Genomic DNA, 13,081 nt, shown 5'->3' with positions numbered 1-13,081 from the left:
GAAATTGATGGAAACAGTGCAGAATATGAATGGGAACAGCATGGGGAAGACCCCTGGAAGCGTCTCTGGCTCCCAGGTCACTGCTGGGAACAATGTTGTCAGAGTATTATGCCACTTTTATGGAGTGACAAGAAAATGTACAAAACCGAACATAAAATGGATTTTACACAAAAAAAATGTGAAAAAAACATTCTTTCCTGTATAATCTACTATATAATTGTCTAAGGGTCATTTCTGTCTGTCTGTCCTTCTGTCTGTCACAGATATTCATTGGTCGCAGCCTCTGTCTGTCATGGAATCCAAGTCGCTGATTGGTCTCGCCAGCTGCCTGTCATGGCTAACGCGACCAATCAACGATGGGCACAGTCCAATTAGTCCCTCCATACTCCCCGCAGTCAGTGCCCGCTCCATACTCCCCGCAGTCAGTGCCCGGCGCCCGCTCCATACTCCCCGCATTCAGTGCCCGCTCCACACTCCCCGCATTCAGTGCCCGCTCCACACTCCCCGCAGTCAGTGCCCGGCGCCCGCTCCATACTCCCCGCATTCAGTGCCCGCTCCACACTCCCCGCATTCAGTGCCCGCTCCACACTCCCCGCAGTCAGTGCCCGGCGCCCGCTCCACACTCCCCGCATTCAGTGCCCGCTCCACACTCCCCGCATTCAGTGCCCGCTCCATAATCCCCGCATTCAGTGCCCGCTCCACACTCCCCGCAGTCAGTGCCCGGCGCCCGCTCCACACTCCCCGCATTCAGTGCCCGCTCCACACTCCCCGCATTCAGTGCCCGCTCCACACTCCCCGCAGTCAGTGCCCGCTCCACACTCCCCGCAGTCAGTGCCCGCTCCATACTCCCCGCAGTCAGTGCCCGCTCCATACTCCCCGCAGTCAGTGCCCGCTCCATACTCCCCGCAGTCAGTGCCCGCTCCACACTCCCCGCATTCAGTGCCCGCTCCACACTCCCCGCAGTCAGTTCCCGCTCCACACTCCCCGCAGTCAGTTCCCGCTCCATACTCCCCGCAGTCAGTTCCCGCTCCACACTCCCCGCAGTCAGTTCCCGCTCCACACTCCCCGCAGTCAGTTCCCGCTCCATACTCCCCGCAGTCAGTGCCCGCTCCATACTCCCCGCAGTCAGTGCCCGCTCCATACTCCCCGCAGTCAGTGCCCGCTCCATACTCCCCGCAGTCAGTGCCCGCTCCACACTCCCCGCAGTCAGTGCCCGCTCCATACTCCCCGCAGTCAGTGCCCGCTCCACACTCCCCGCAGTCAGTTCCCGCTCCATACTCCCCGCAGTCAGTGCCCGCTCCATACTCCCCGCAGTCAGTGCCCGCTCCATACTCCCCGCAGTCAGTGCCCGCTCCATACTCCCCGCAGTCAGTGCCCGCTCCACACTCCCCGCAGTCAGTGCCCGCTCCATACTCCCCGCAGTCAGTGCCCGCTCCACACTCCCCGCAGTCAGTGCCCGGCGCCCGCTCCATACTCCCCGCAGTCAGTGCCCGGCGCCCGCTCCATACTCCCCGCATTCAGTGCCCGCTCCACACTCCCCGCAGTCAGTGCCCGGCGCCCGCTCCACACTCCCCGCATTCAGTGCCCGCTCCACACTCCCCGCATTCAGTGCCCGCTCCACACTCCCCGCAGTCAGTTCCCGCTCCATACTCCCCGCATTCAGTGCCCGCTCCACACTCCCCGCAGTCAGTGCCCGCTCCATACTCCCCGCAGTCAGTGCCCGCTCCATACTCCCCGCAGTCAGTGCCCGCTCCACACTCCCCGCATTCAGTGCCCGCTCCACACTCCCCGCAGTCAGTTCCCGCTCCATACTCCCCGCATTCAGTGCCCGCTCCACACTCCCCGCATTCAGTGCCCGCTCCACACTCCCCGCAGTCAGTGCCCGCTCCACACTCCCCGCAGTCAGTGCCCGCTCCATACTCCCCGCAGTCAGTGCCCGCTCCACACTCCCCGCAGTCAGTGCCCGGCGCCCGCTCCATACTCCCCGCAGTCAGTGCCCGGCGCCCGCTCCATACTCCCCGCATTCAGTGCCCGCTCCACACTCCCCGCAGTCAGTGCCCGGCGCCCGCTCCACACTCCCCGCATTCAGTGCCCGCTCCACACTCCCCGCATTCAGTGCCCGCTCCATACTCCCCGCAGTCAGTTCCCGCTCCATACTCCCCGCATTCAGTGCCCGCTCCACACTCCCCGCAGTCAGTGCCCGCTCCACACTCCCCGCAGTCAGTGCCCGCTCCATACTCCCCGCAGTCAGTGCCCGCTCCACACTCCCCGCAGTCAGTGCCCGCTCCACACTCCCCGCAGTCAGTGCCCGCTGCATACTCCCCGCATTCAGTGCCCGCTCCACACTCCCCGCATTCAGTGCCCGCTCCACACTCCCCGCAGTCAGTTCCCGCTCCACACTCCCCGCAGTCAGTGCCCGCTCCACACTCCCCGCAGTCAGTTCCCGCTCCACACTCCCCGCAGTCAGTGCCCGCTCCATACTTCCTGCAGTCAGTGCCCGCTCCATACTCCCCGCAGTCAGTGCCCGCTCCATACTCCCCGCAGTCAGTGCCCGCTCCACACTCCCCGCAGTCAGTTCCCGCTCCACACTCCCCGCAGTCAGTGCCCGCTCCACACTCCCCGCAGTCAGTTCCCGCTCCACACTCCCCGCAGTCAGTGCCCGCTCCACACTCCCCGCATTCAGTGCCCGCTCCACACTCCCCGCAGTCAGTTCCCGCTCCACACTCCCCGCAGTCAGTGCCCGCTCCACACTCCCCGCAGTCAGTTCTCGCTCCACACTCCCCGCAGTCAGTGCCCGCTCCATACTCCCCGCAGTCAGTGCCCGCTCCATACTCCCCGCAGTCAGTGCCCGCTCCATACTCCCCGCATTCAGTGCCCGCTCCACACTCCCCGCAGTCAGTGCCCGCTCCACACTCCCCGCAGTCAGTGCCCGCTCCATACTCCCCGCAGTCAGTGCCCGCTCCATACTCCCCGCAGTCAGTGCCCGCTCCATACTCCCCGCAGTCAGTGCCCGCTCCACACTCCCCGCAGTCAGTGCCCGCTGCATACTCCCCGCATTCAGTGCCCGCTCCACACTCCCCGCATTCAGTGCCCGCTCCACACTCCCCGCAGTCAGTGCCCGCTCCATACTCCCCGCAGTCAGTGCCCGCTCCATACTCCCCGCAGTCAGTGCCCGCTCCACACTCCCCGCAGTCAGTGCCCGGCGCCCGCTCCATACTCCCCGCAGTCAGTGCCCGGCGCCCGCTCCATACTCCCCGCATTCAGTGCCCGCTCCATACTCCCTGCAGTCAGTGCCCGCTCCATACTCCCCGCAGTCAGTGCCCGCTCCATACTCCCCGCAGTCAGTGCCCGCTCCATACTCCCCGCAGTCAGTGCCCGCTCCATACTCCCCGCAGTCAGTGCCCGCTCCATACTCCCCGCATTCAGTGCCCGCTCCACACTCCCCGCAGTCAGTGCCCGCTCCACACTCCCCGCAGTCAGTGCCCGCTCCATACTCCCCGCAGTCAGTGCCCGCTCCATACTCCCCGCAGTCAGTGCCCGCTCCATACTCCCCGCAGTCAGTGCCCGCTCCACACTCCCCGCAGTCAGTGCCCGCTGCATACTCCCCGCATTCAGTGCCCGCTCCACACTCCCCGCATTCAGTGCCCGCTCCACACTCCCCGCAGTCAGTGCCCGGCGCCCGCTCCATACTCCCCGCAGTCAGTGCCCGGCGCCCGCTCCATACTCCCCGCATTCAGTGCCCGCTCCACACTCCCCGCAGTCAGTGCCCGCTCCATACTCCCCGCAGTCAGTGCCCGCTCCATACTCCCCGCAGTCAGTGCCCGCTCCACACTCCCCGCAGTCAGTGCCCGGCGCCCGCTCCATACTCCCCGCAGTCAGTGCCCGGCGCCCGCTCCATACTCCCCGCATTCAGTGCCCGCTCCACACTCCCCGCATTCAGTGCCCGCTCCATACTCCCCGCAGTCAGTGCCCGCTCCATACTCCCCGCAGTCAGTGCCCGCTCCATACTCCCCGCAGTCAGTGCCCGCTCCATACTCCCCGCAGTCAGTGCCCGCTCCATACTCCCCGCAGTCAGTGCCCGCTCCATACTCCCCGCATTCAGTGCCCGCTCCACACTCCCCGCAGTCAGTGCCCGCTCCACACTCCCCGCAGTCAGTGCCCGCTCCATACTCCCCGCAGTCAGTGCCCGCTCCATACTCCCCGCAGTCAGTGCCCGCTCCATACTCCCCGCAGTCAGTGCCCGCTCCACACTCCCCGCAGTCAGTGCCCGCTGCATACTCCCCGCATTCAGTGCCCGCTCCACACTCCCCGCATTCAGTGCCCGCTCCACACTCCCCGCAGTCAGTTCCCGCTCCACACTCCCCGCAGTCAGTGCCCGCTCCATACTCCCCGCAGTCAGTGCCCGCTCCATACTCCCCGCAGTCAGTGCCCGCTCCACACTCCCCGCAGTCAGTGCCCGGCGCCCGCTCCATACTCCCCGCAGTCAGTGCCCGGCGCCCGCTCCATACTCCCCGCATTCAGTGCCCGCTCCACACTCCCCGCAGTCAGTGCCCGGCGCCCGCTCCACACTCCCCGCAGTCAGTGCCCGCTCCACACTCCCCGCAGTCAGTGCCCGCTCCATACTCCCCGCAGTCAGTGCCCGCTCCACACTCCCCGCAGTCAGTGCCCGCTCCACACTCCCCGCAGTCAGTGCCCGCTCCATGCTCCCTGCAGTCAGTGCCCGCTCCATACTCCCCGCAGTCAGTGCCCGCTCCATACTCCCCGCAGTCAGTGCCCGCTCCACACTCCCGCAGTCAGTGCCCGCTCCATACTCCCTGCAGTCAGTGCCCGCTCCACACTCCCCGCAGTCAGTGCCCGCTCCACACTCCCTGCAGTCAGTGCCCGCTCCATACTCCCCGCAGTCAGTGCCCGCTCCATACTCCCCGCATTCAGTGCCCGCTCCACACTCCCCGCAGTCAGTGCCCGCTCCATACTCCCCGCATTCAGTGCCCGCTCCACACTCCCCGCAGTCAGTGCCCGCTCCATACTCCCCGCAGTCAGTGCCCGCTCCATACTCCCCGCAGTCAGTGCCCGCTCCATACTCCCCGCAGTCAGTGCCCGCTCCACACTCCCCGCAGTCAGTGCCCGCTGCATACTCCCCGCATTCAGTGCCCGCTCCACACTCCCCGCATTCAGTGCCCGCTCCACACTCCCCGCAGTCAGTTCCCGCTCCACACTCCCCGCAGTCAGTGCCCGCTCCATACTCCCCGCAGTCAGTGCCCGCTCCATACTCCCCGCAGTCAGTGCCCGCTCCACACTCCCCGCAGTCAGTGCCCGGCGCCCGCTCCATACTCCCCGCAGTCAGTGCCCGGCGCCCGCTCCACACTCCCCGCAGTCAGTGCCCGGCGCCCGCTCCATACTCCCCGCATTCAGTGCCCGCTCCACACTCCCCGCAGTCAGTGCCCGGCGCCCGCTCCACACTCCCCGCAGTCAGTGCCCGCTCCACACTCCCCGCAGTCAGTGCCCGGCGCCCGCTCCACACTCCCCGCAGTCAGTGCCCGGCGCCCGCTCCACACTCCCCGCAGTCAGTGCCCGGCGCCCGCTCCATACTCCCCGCATTCAGTGCCCGCTCCACACTCCCCGCAGTCAGTGCCCGGCGCCCGCTCCACACTCCCCGCAGTCAGTGCCCGCTCCACACTCCCCGCAGTCAGTGCCCGCTCCATACTCCCCGCAGTCAGTGCCCGCTCCACACTCCCCGCAGTCAGTGCCCGCTCCACACTCCCCGCAGTCAGTGCCCGCTCCATACTCCCTGCAGTCAGTGCCCGCTCCATACTCCCCGCAGTCAGTGCCCGCTCCATACTCCCCGCAGTCAGTGCCCGCTCCACACTCCCGCAGTCAGTGCCCGCTCCATACTCCCTGCAGTCAGTGCCCGCTCCATACTCCCTGCAGTCAGTGCCCGCTCCATACTCCCCGCAGTCAGTGCCCGCTCCATACTCCCCGCAGTCAGTGCCCGCTCCATACTCCCTGCAGTCAGTGCCCGCTCCATACTCCCTGCAGTCAGTGCCCGCTCCATACTCCCCGCAGTCAGTGCCCGCTCCATACTCCCCGCAGTCAGTGCCCGCTCCACACTCCCCGCATTCAGTGCCCGCTCCATACTTCCTGCAGTCAGTGCCCGCTCCATACTCCCCGCAGTCAGTGCCCGCTCCATACTCCCCGCAGTCAGTGCCCGCTCCATACTCCCCGCAGTCAGTGCCCGCTCCACACTCCCCGCAGTCAGTGCCCGCTCCACACTCCCCGCAGTCAGTGCCCGCTCCATACTCCCCGCAGTCAGTGCCCGCTCCATACTCCCCGCAGTCAGTGCCCGCTCCACACTCCCCGCAGTCAGTGCCCGGCGCCCGCTCCATACTCCCCGCAGTCAGTGCCCGGCGCCCGCTCCATACTCCCCGCATTCAGTGCCCGCTCCACACTCCCCGCAGTCAGTGCCCGGCGCCCGCTCCACACTCCCCGCAGTCAGTGCCCGCTCCATACTCCCCGCAGTCAGTGCCCGCTCCATACTCCCCGCAGTCAGTGCCCGCTCCACACTCCCCACAGTCAGTGCCCGCTCCATACTCCCTGCAGTCAGTGCCCGCTCCATACTCCCCGCAGTCTGTGCCCGCTCCATACTCCCCGCAGTCAGTGCCCGCTCCACACTCCCGCAGTCAGTGCCCGCTCCACACTCCCTGCAGTCAGTGCCCGCTCCATACTCCCTGCAGTCAGTGCCCGCTCCATACTCCCCGCAGTCAGTGCCCGCTCCATACTCCCCGCAGTCAGTGCCCGCTCCACACTCCCCGCAGTCAGTGCCCGCTCCATACTCCCCGCAGTCAGTGCCCGCTCCATACTCCCCACAGTCAGTGCCCACTCCACACTCCCGCAGTCAGTGCCCGCTCCACACTCCCCGCAGTCAGTGCCCGCTGCATACTCCCCGCAGTCAGTGCCCGCTCCACACTCCCGCAGTCAGTGCCCGCTCCATACTCCCCGCAGTCAGTGCCCGCTCCATACTCCCCGCAGTCAGTGCCCGCTCCATACTCCCCGCAGTCAGTGCCCGCTCCATACTCCCCACAGTCAGTGCCCGCTCCACACTCCCGCAGTCAGTGCCCGCTCCACACTCCCCGCAGTCAGTGCCCGCTGCATACTCCCCGCAGTCAGTGCCCGCTCCACACTCCCGCAGTCAGTGCCCGCTCCATACTCCCCGCAGTCAGTGCCCGCTCCATACTCCCCGCAGTCAGTGCCCGCTCCATACTCCCCGCAGTCAGTGCCCGCTCCACACTCCTCGCAGTCAGTGCCCGCTCCATACTCCCTGCAGTCAGTGCCCGCTCCATACTCCCCGCAGTCTGTGCCCGCTCCATACTCCCCGCAGTCAGTGCCCGCTCCACACTCCCGCAGTCAGTGCCCGCTCCACACTCCCCGCAGTCAGTGCCCGCTCCACACTCCCGCAGTCAGTGCCCGCTCCACACTCCCGCAATCAGTGCCCGCTCCATACTCCCCGCAGTCAGTGCCCGCTCCATACTCCCCGCAGTCAGTGCCCGCTCCATACTTCCTGCAGTCAGTGCCCGCTCCATACTCCCCGCAGTCAGTGCCCGCTCCATACTCCCCGCAGTCAGTGCCCGCTCCACACTCCCGCAATCAGTGCCCGCTCCATACTCCCCGCAGTCAGTGCCCGCTCCATACTCCCCGCAGTCAGTGCCCGCTGCATACTCCCCGCAGTCAGTGCCCGCTCCATACTCCCCGCAGTCAGTGCCCGCTCCATACTCCCTGCAGTCAGTGCCCGCTCCATACTCCCTGCAGTCAGTGCCCGCTCCACACTCCCTGCAGTCAGTGCCCGCTCCACACTCCCCGCAGTCAGTGCCCGCTCCATACTCCCCGCAGTCAGTGCCCGCTCCATACTTCCTGCAGTCAGTGCCCGCTCCATACTCCCTGCAGTCAGTGCCCGCTCCACACTCCCCGCAGTCAGTGCCCGCTCCATACTCCCCGCAGTCAGTGCCCGCTCCATACTCCCTGCAGTCAGTGCCCGCTCCATACTCCCTGCAGTCAGTGCCCGCTCCACACTCCCCGCAGTCAGTGCCCGCTCCATACTCCCCGCAGTCAGTGCCCGCTCCATACTCCCCGCAGTCAGTGCCCGCTCCACACTCCCCGCAGTCAGTGCCCGCTCCACACTCCCGCAGTCAGTGCCCGCTCCACACTCCCCGCAGTCAGTGCCCGCTGCATACTCCCCGCAGTCAGTGCCCGCTCCATACTCCCCGCAGTCAGTGCCCGCTCCATACTCCCTGCAGTCAGTGCCCGCTCCATACTCCCTGCAGTCAGTGCCCGCTCCACACTCCCCGCAGTCAGGGCCCGCTCCATACTCCCCGCAGTCAGTGCCCGCTCCATACTCCCCGCAGTCAGTGCCCGCTCCATACTCCCCGCAGTCAGTGCCCGCTCCATACTCCCCGCAGTCAGTGCCCGCTCCATACTCCCCGCAGTCAGTGCCCGCTCCATACTCCCCGCAGTCAGTGCCCGCTCCATACTTCCCTGCAGTCAGTGCCCGCTCCATACTCCCCGCAGTCAGTGCCCGCTCCATACTCCCCGCAGTCAGTGCCCGCTCCATACTCCCCGCAGTCAGTGCCCGCTCCATACTCCCCGCAGTCAGTGCCCGCTCCATACTCCCCGCAGTCAGTGCCCGCTCCATACTCCCCGCAGTCAGTGCCCGCTCCATACTCCCCGCAGTCAGTGCCCGCTCCATACTCCCCGCAGTCAGTGCCCGCTCCACACTCCCGCAGTCAGTGCCCGCTCCATACTCCCCGCAGTCAGTGCCCGCTCCATACTTCCCCGCAGTCAGTGCCCGCTCCACTCTCCCGCAGTCAGTGCCCGCTCCATACTCCCCTGCAATCAGTGCCCGGCGCCCGCTCCATACTTCCCTGCAGTCAGTGCCCGGCGCCCACTCCATACTCCCTGCAGTCATTGCCCGCTCCATACTCCCCTGCAATCAGTGCCCGGCGCCCGCTCCATACTTCCCTGAAGTCAGTGCCCGCTCCATACTCCCTGCAGCCAGTGCCCGCTCCATACTCCCCGCAGTCAGTGCCCAGCGCCCGCTCCATACTCCCTGCAGCCAGTGCCCGCTCCATACTCCCCGCAGTTAGTGCCCGGCGCCCGCTCCATACTCCCGGCAGTCAGTGCCCGCTCCATACTCCCCACAGTCAGTGCCCGCTCCATACTCCCCGCAGTCAGTGCCCACTCCATACTCCCCGCAGTCAGTGCCCGCTCCACACTTCCCTGCAGTCAGCGCCCGACGCCCGCTCCATACTTCCCTGCAGTCAGCGCCCGGCGCCCGCTCCATACTCCCTGCAGTCAGCGCCCGGCGCCCGCTCCATACTCCCTGCAGTCAGCGCCCGGCGCCCGCTCCATACTCCGCGCAGTCAGTGCCCAGCGCCCGCTCCATACTCCCCGAAGTCAGTGCCCGCTCCATACTCCCCGCAGTCAGCGCCCGGCGCCCGCTCCATACTCCCTGCAGTCAGCGCCCGGCGCCCGCTCCATACTCCCTGCAGTCAGCGCCCGGCGCCCGCTCCATACTCCGCGCAGTCAGTGCCCAGCGCCCGCTCCATACTCCCCGAAGTCAGTGCCCGCTCCATACTCCCTGCAGTCAGCGCCCGGCGCCCGCTCCATACTCCCTGCAGTCAGCGCCCGGCGCCCGCTCCATACTCCCTGCAGTCAGCGCCCGGCGCCCGCTCCATACTCCCTGCAGTCAGCGCCCGGCGCCCGCTCCATACTCCGCGCAGTCAGTGCCCAGCGCCCGCTCCATACTCCCCGAAGTCAGTGCCCGCTCCATACTCCCTGCAGTCAGCGCCCGGCGCCCGCTCCATACTCCCTGCAGTCAGCGCCCGGCGCCCGCTCCATACTCCCTGCAGTCAGCGCCCGGCGCCCGCTCCATACTCCCCGCAGTCAGCGCCCGGCGCCCGCTCCATACTCCCTGCAGTCAGCGCCCGGCGCCCGCTCCATACTCCCTGCAGTCAGCGCCCGGCGCCCGCTCCATACTCCCTGCAGTCAGCGCCCGGCGCCCGCTCCATACTCCCTGCAGTCAGCGCCCGGCGCCCGCTCCATACTCCCTGCAGTCAGCGCCCGGCGCCCGCTCCATACTCCCTGCAGTCAGTGCCCAGCGCCCGCTCCATACTCCCCGCAGTCAGTGCCCGCTCCATACTCCCCGCAGTCAGTGCCCGCTCCATACTCCCCGCAGTCAGTGCCTGCACCATACTCCCTGCAATCAGTGCCCAGCGCCCGCTCCATACTCCCCGCAGTCAGTGCCCGCTCCATACTCCCTGCAGTCAGTGCCCGCTCCATACTCCCCGCAGTCAGTGCCCGCTCCATACTCCCCGCAGTCAGTGCCCGCTCCATACTCCCCGCAGTCAGTGCCCGCTCCATACTTCCCTGCAGTCAGTGCCCGCTCCATACTCCCCGCAGTCAGTGCCCGCTCCATACTCCCCGCAGTCAGTGCCCGGTGCCCGCTCCATACTCCCCGCAGTCAGTGCCCGCTCCATACTCCGCGCAGTCAGTGCCTGCACCATACTCCCCGCAGTCAGTGCCCAGCGCCCGCTCCATACTCCCCGCAATCAGTGCCCGCTCCATACTCCCCGCAGTCAGTGCCCGCTCCATACTCCCCGCAGTCAGTGCCCGCTCCATACTCCCCGCAGTCAGTGCCCGCTCCATACTTCCCTGCAGTCAGTGCCCGCTCCATACTCCCCGCAGTCAGTGCCCGCTCCATACTCCCTGCAGTCAGTGCCCGCTCCATACTCCCCGCAGTCAGTGCCCGCTCCATACTCCCCGCAGTCAGTGCCCGCTCCATACTCCCCGCAGTCAGTGCCCGCTCCATACTCCCCGCAGTCAGTGCCCGCTCCACACTCCCGCAGTCAGTGCCCGCTCCATACTCCCCGCAGTCAGTGCCCGCTCCATACTTCCCCGCAGTCAGTGCCCGCTCCACTCTCCCGCAGTCAGTGCCCGCTCCATACTCCCCTGCAATCAGTGCCCGGCGCCCGCTCCATACTTCCCTGCAGTCAGTGCCCGGCGCCCACTCCATACTCCCTGCAGTCATTGCCCGCTCCATACTCCCCTGCAATCAGTGCCCGGCGCCCGCTCCATACTTCCCTGAAGTCAGTGCCCGCTCCATACTCCCTGCAGCCAGTGCCCGCTCCATACTCCCCGCAGTCAGTGCCCAGCGCCCGCTCCATACTCCCTGCAGCCAGTGCCCGCTCCATACTCCCCGCAGTTAGTGCCCGGCGCCCGCTCCATACTCCCGGCAGTCAGTGCCCGCTCCATACTCCCCACAGTCAGTGCCCGCTCCATACTCCCCGCAGTCAGTGCCCACTCCATACTCCCCGCAGTCAGTGCCCGCTCCACACTTCCCTGCAGTCAGCGCCCGACGCCCGCTCCATACTTCCCTGCAGTCAGCGCCCGGCGCCCGCTCCATACTCCCTGCAGTCAGCGCCCGGCGCCCGCTCCATACTCCCTGCAGTCAGCGCCCGGCGCCCGCTCCATACTCCGCGCAGTCAGTGCCCAGCGCCCGCTCCATACTCCCCGAAGTCAGTGCCCGCTCCATACTCCCCGCAGTCAGCGCCCGGCGCCCGCTCCATACTCCCTGCAGTCAGCGCCCGGCGCCCGCTCCATACTCCCTGCAGTCAGCGCCCGGCGCCCGCTCCATACTCCGCGCAGTCAGTGCCCAGCGCCCGCTCCATACTCCCCGAAGTCAGTGCCCGCTCCATACTCCCTGCAGTCAGCGCCCGGCGCCCGCTCCATACTCCCTGCAGTCAGCGCCCGGCGCCCGCTCCATACTCCCTGCAGTCAGCGCCCGGCGCCCGCTCCATACTCCCTGCAGTCAGCGCCCGGCGCCCGCTCCATACTCCGCGCAGTCAGTGCCCAGCGCCCGCTCCATACTCCCCGAAGTCAGTGCCCGCTCCATACTCCCTGCAGTCAGCGCCCGGCGCCCGCTCCATACTCCCTGCAGTCAGCGCCCGGCGCCCGCTCCATACTCCCTGCAGTCAGCGCCCGGCGCCCGCTCCATACTCCCCGCAGTCAGCGCCCGGCGCCCGCTCCATACTCCCTGCAGTCAGCGCCCGGCGCCCGCTCCATACTCCCTGCAGTCAGCGCCCGGCGCCCGCTCCATACTCCCTGCAGTCAGCGCCCGGCGCCCGCTCCATACTCCCTGCAGTCAGCGCCCGGCGCCCGCTCCATACTCCCTGCAGTCAGCGCCCGGCGCCCGCTCCATACTCCCTGCAGTCAGTGCCCAGCGCCCGCTCCATACTCCCCGAAGTCAGTGCCCGCTCCATACTCCCCGCAGTCAGTGCCCGCTCCATACTCCCCGCAGTCAGTGCCTGCACCATACTCCCTGCAATCAGTGCCCAGCGCCCGCTCCATACTCCCCGCAGTCAGTGCCCGCTCCATACTCCCTGCAGTCAGTGCCCGCTCCATACTCCCCGCAGTCAGTGCCCGCTCCATACTCCCCGCAGTCAGTGCCCGCTCCATACTCCCCGCAGTCAGTGCCCGCTCCATACTTCCCTGCAGTCAGTGCCCGCTCCATACTCCCCGCAGTCAGTGCCCGCTCCATACTCCCCGCAGTCAGTGCCCGGTGCCCGCTCCATACTCCCCGCAGTCAGTGCCCGCTCCATACTCCGCGCAGTCAGTGCCTGCACCATACTCCCCGCAGTCAGTGCCCAGCGCCCGCTCCATACTCCCCGCAATCAGTGCCCGCTCCATACTCCCCGCAGTCAGTGCCCGCTCCATACTCCCCGCAGTCAGTGCCCGCTCCATACTCCCCGCAGTCAGTGCCCGCTCCATACTTCCCTGCAGTCAGTGCCCGCTCCATACTCCCCGCAGTCAGTGCCCGCTCCATACTCCCTGCAGTCAGTGCCCGCTCCATACTCCCCGCAGTCAGTGCCCGCTCCATACTCCCCGCAGTCAGTGCCCGCTCCATACTCCCCGCAGTCAGTGCCCGCTCCATACTCCCCGCAGTCAGTGCCCGCTCCACACTCCCGCAGTCAGTGCCCGCTCCATACTCCCTGCAGTCAGTGCCCGCTCCACACTCCCGCAGTCAGTGCCCGCT

The 13,081-nt window shown here is 67.3% G+C and overlaps 1 protein-coding gene across 1 annotated transcript in view; it reads left to right on the top strand.

Moving 5' to 3' along the window:
- Positions 1–13,081, top strand: part of OTOG (otogelin) — a 563,613-nt gene that overhangs the window by 194,034 nt on the left and 356,498 nt on the right. The window lies entirely within an intron of this gene.

Source organism: Ranitomeya imitator, chromosome 5 (genome assembly GCF_032444005.1).
Source record: "Ranitomeya imitator isolate aRanImi1 chromosome 5, aRanImi1.pri, whole genome shotgun sequence".
In the NCBI taxonomy this organism is placed as follows: Eukaryota; Metazoa; Chordata; class Amphibia; order Anura; family Dendrobatidae; genus Ranitomeya; species Ranitomeya imitator.
Note: the sequence above shows the minus strand (reverse complement) of the source record. Positions and strands in the feature narration are given on the sequence as shown.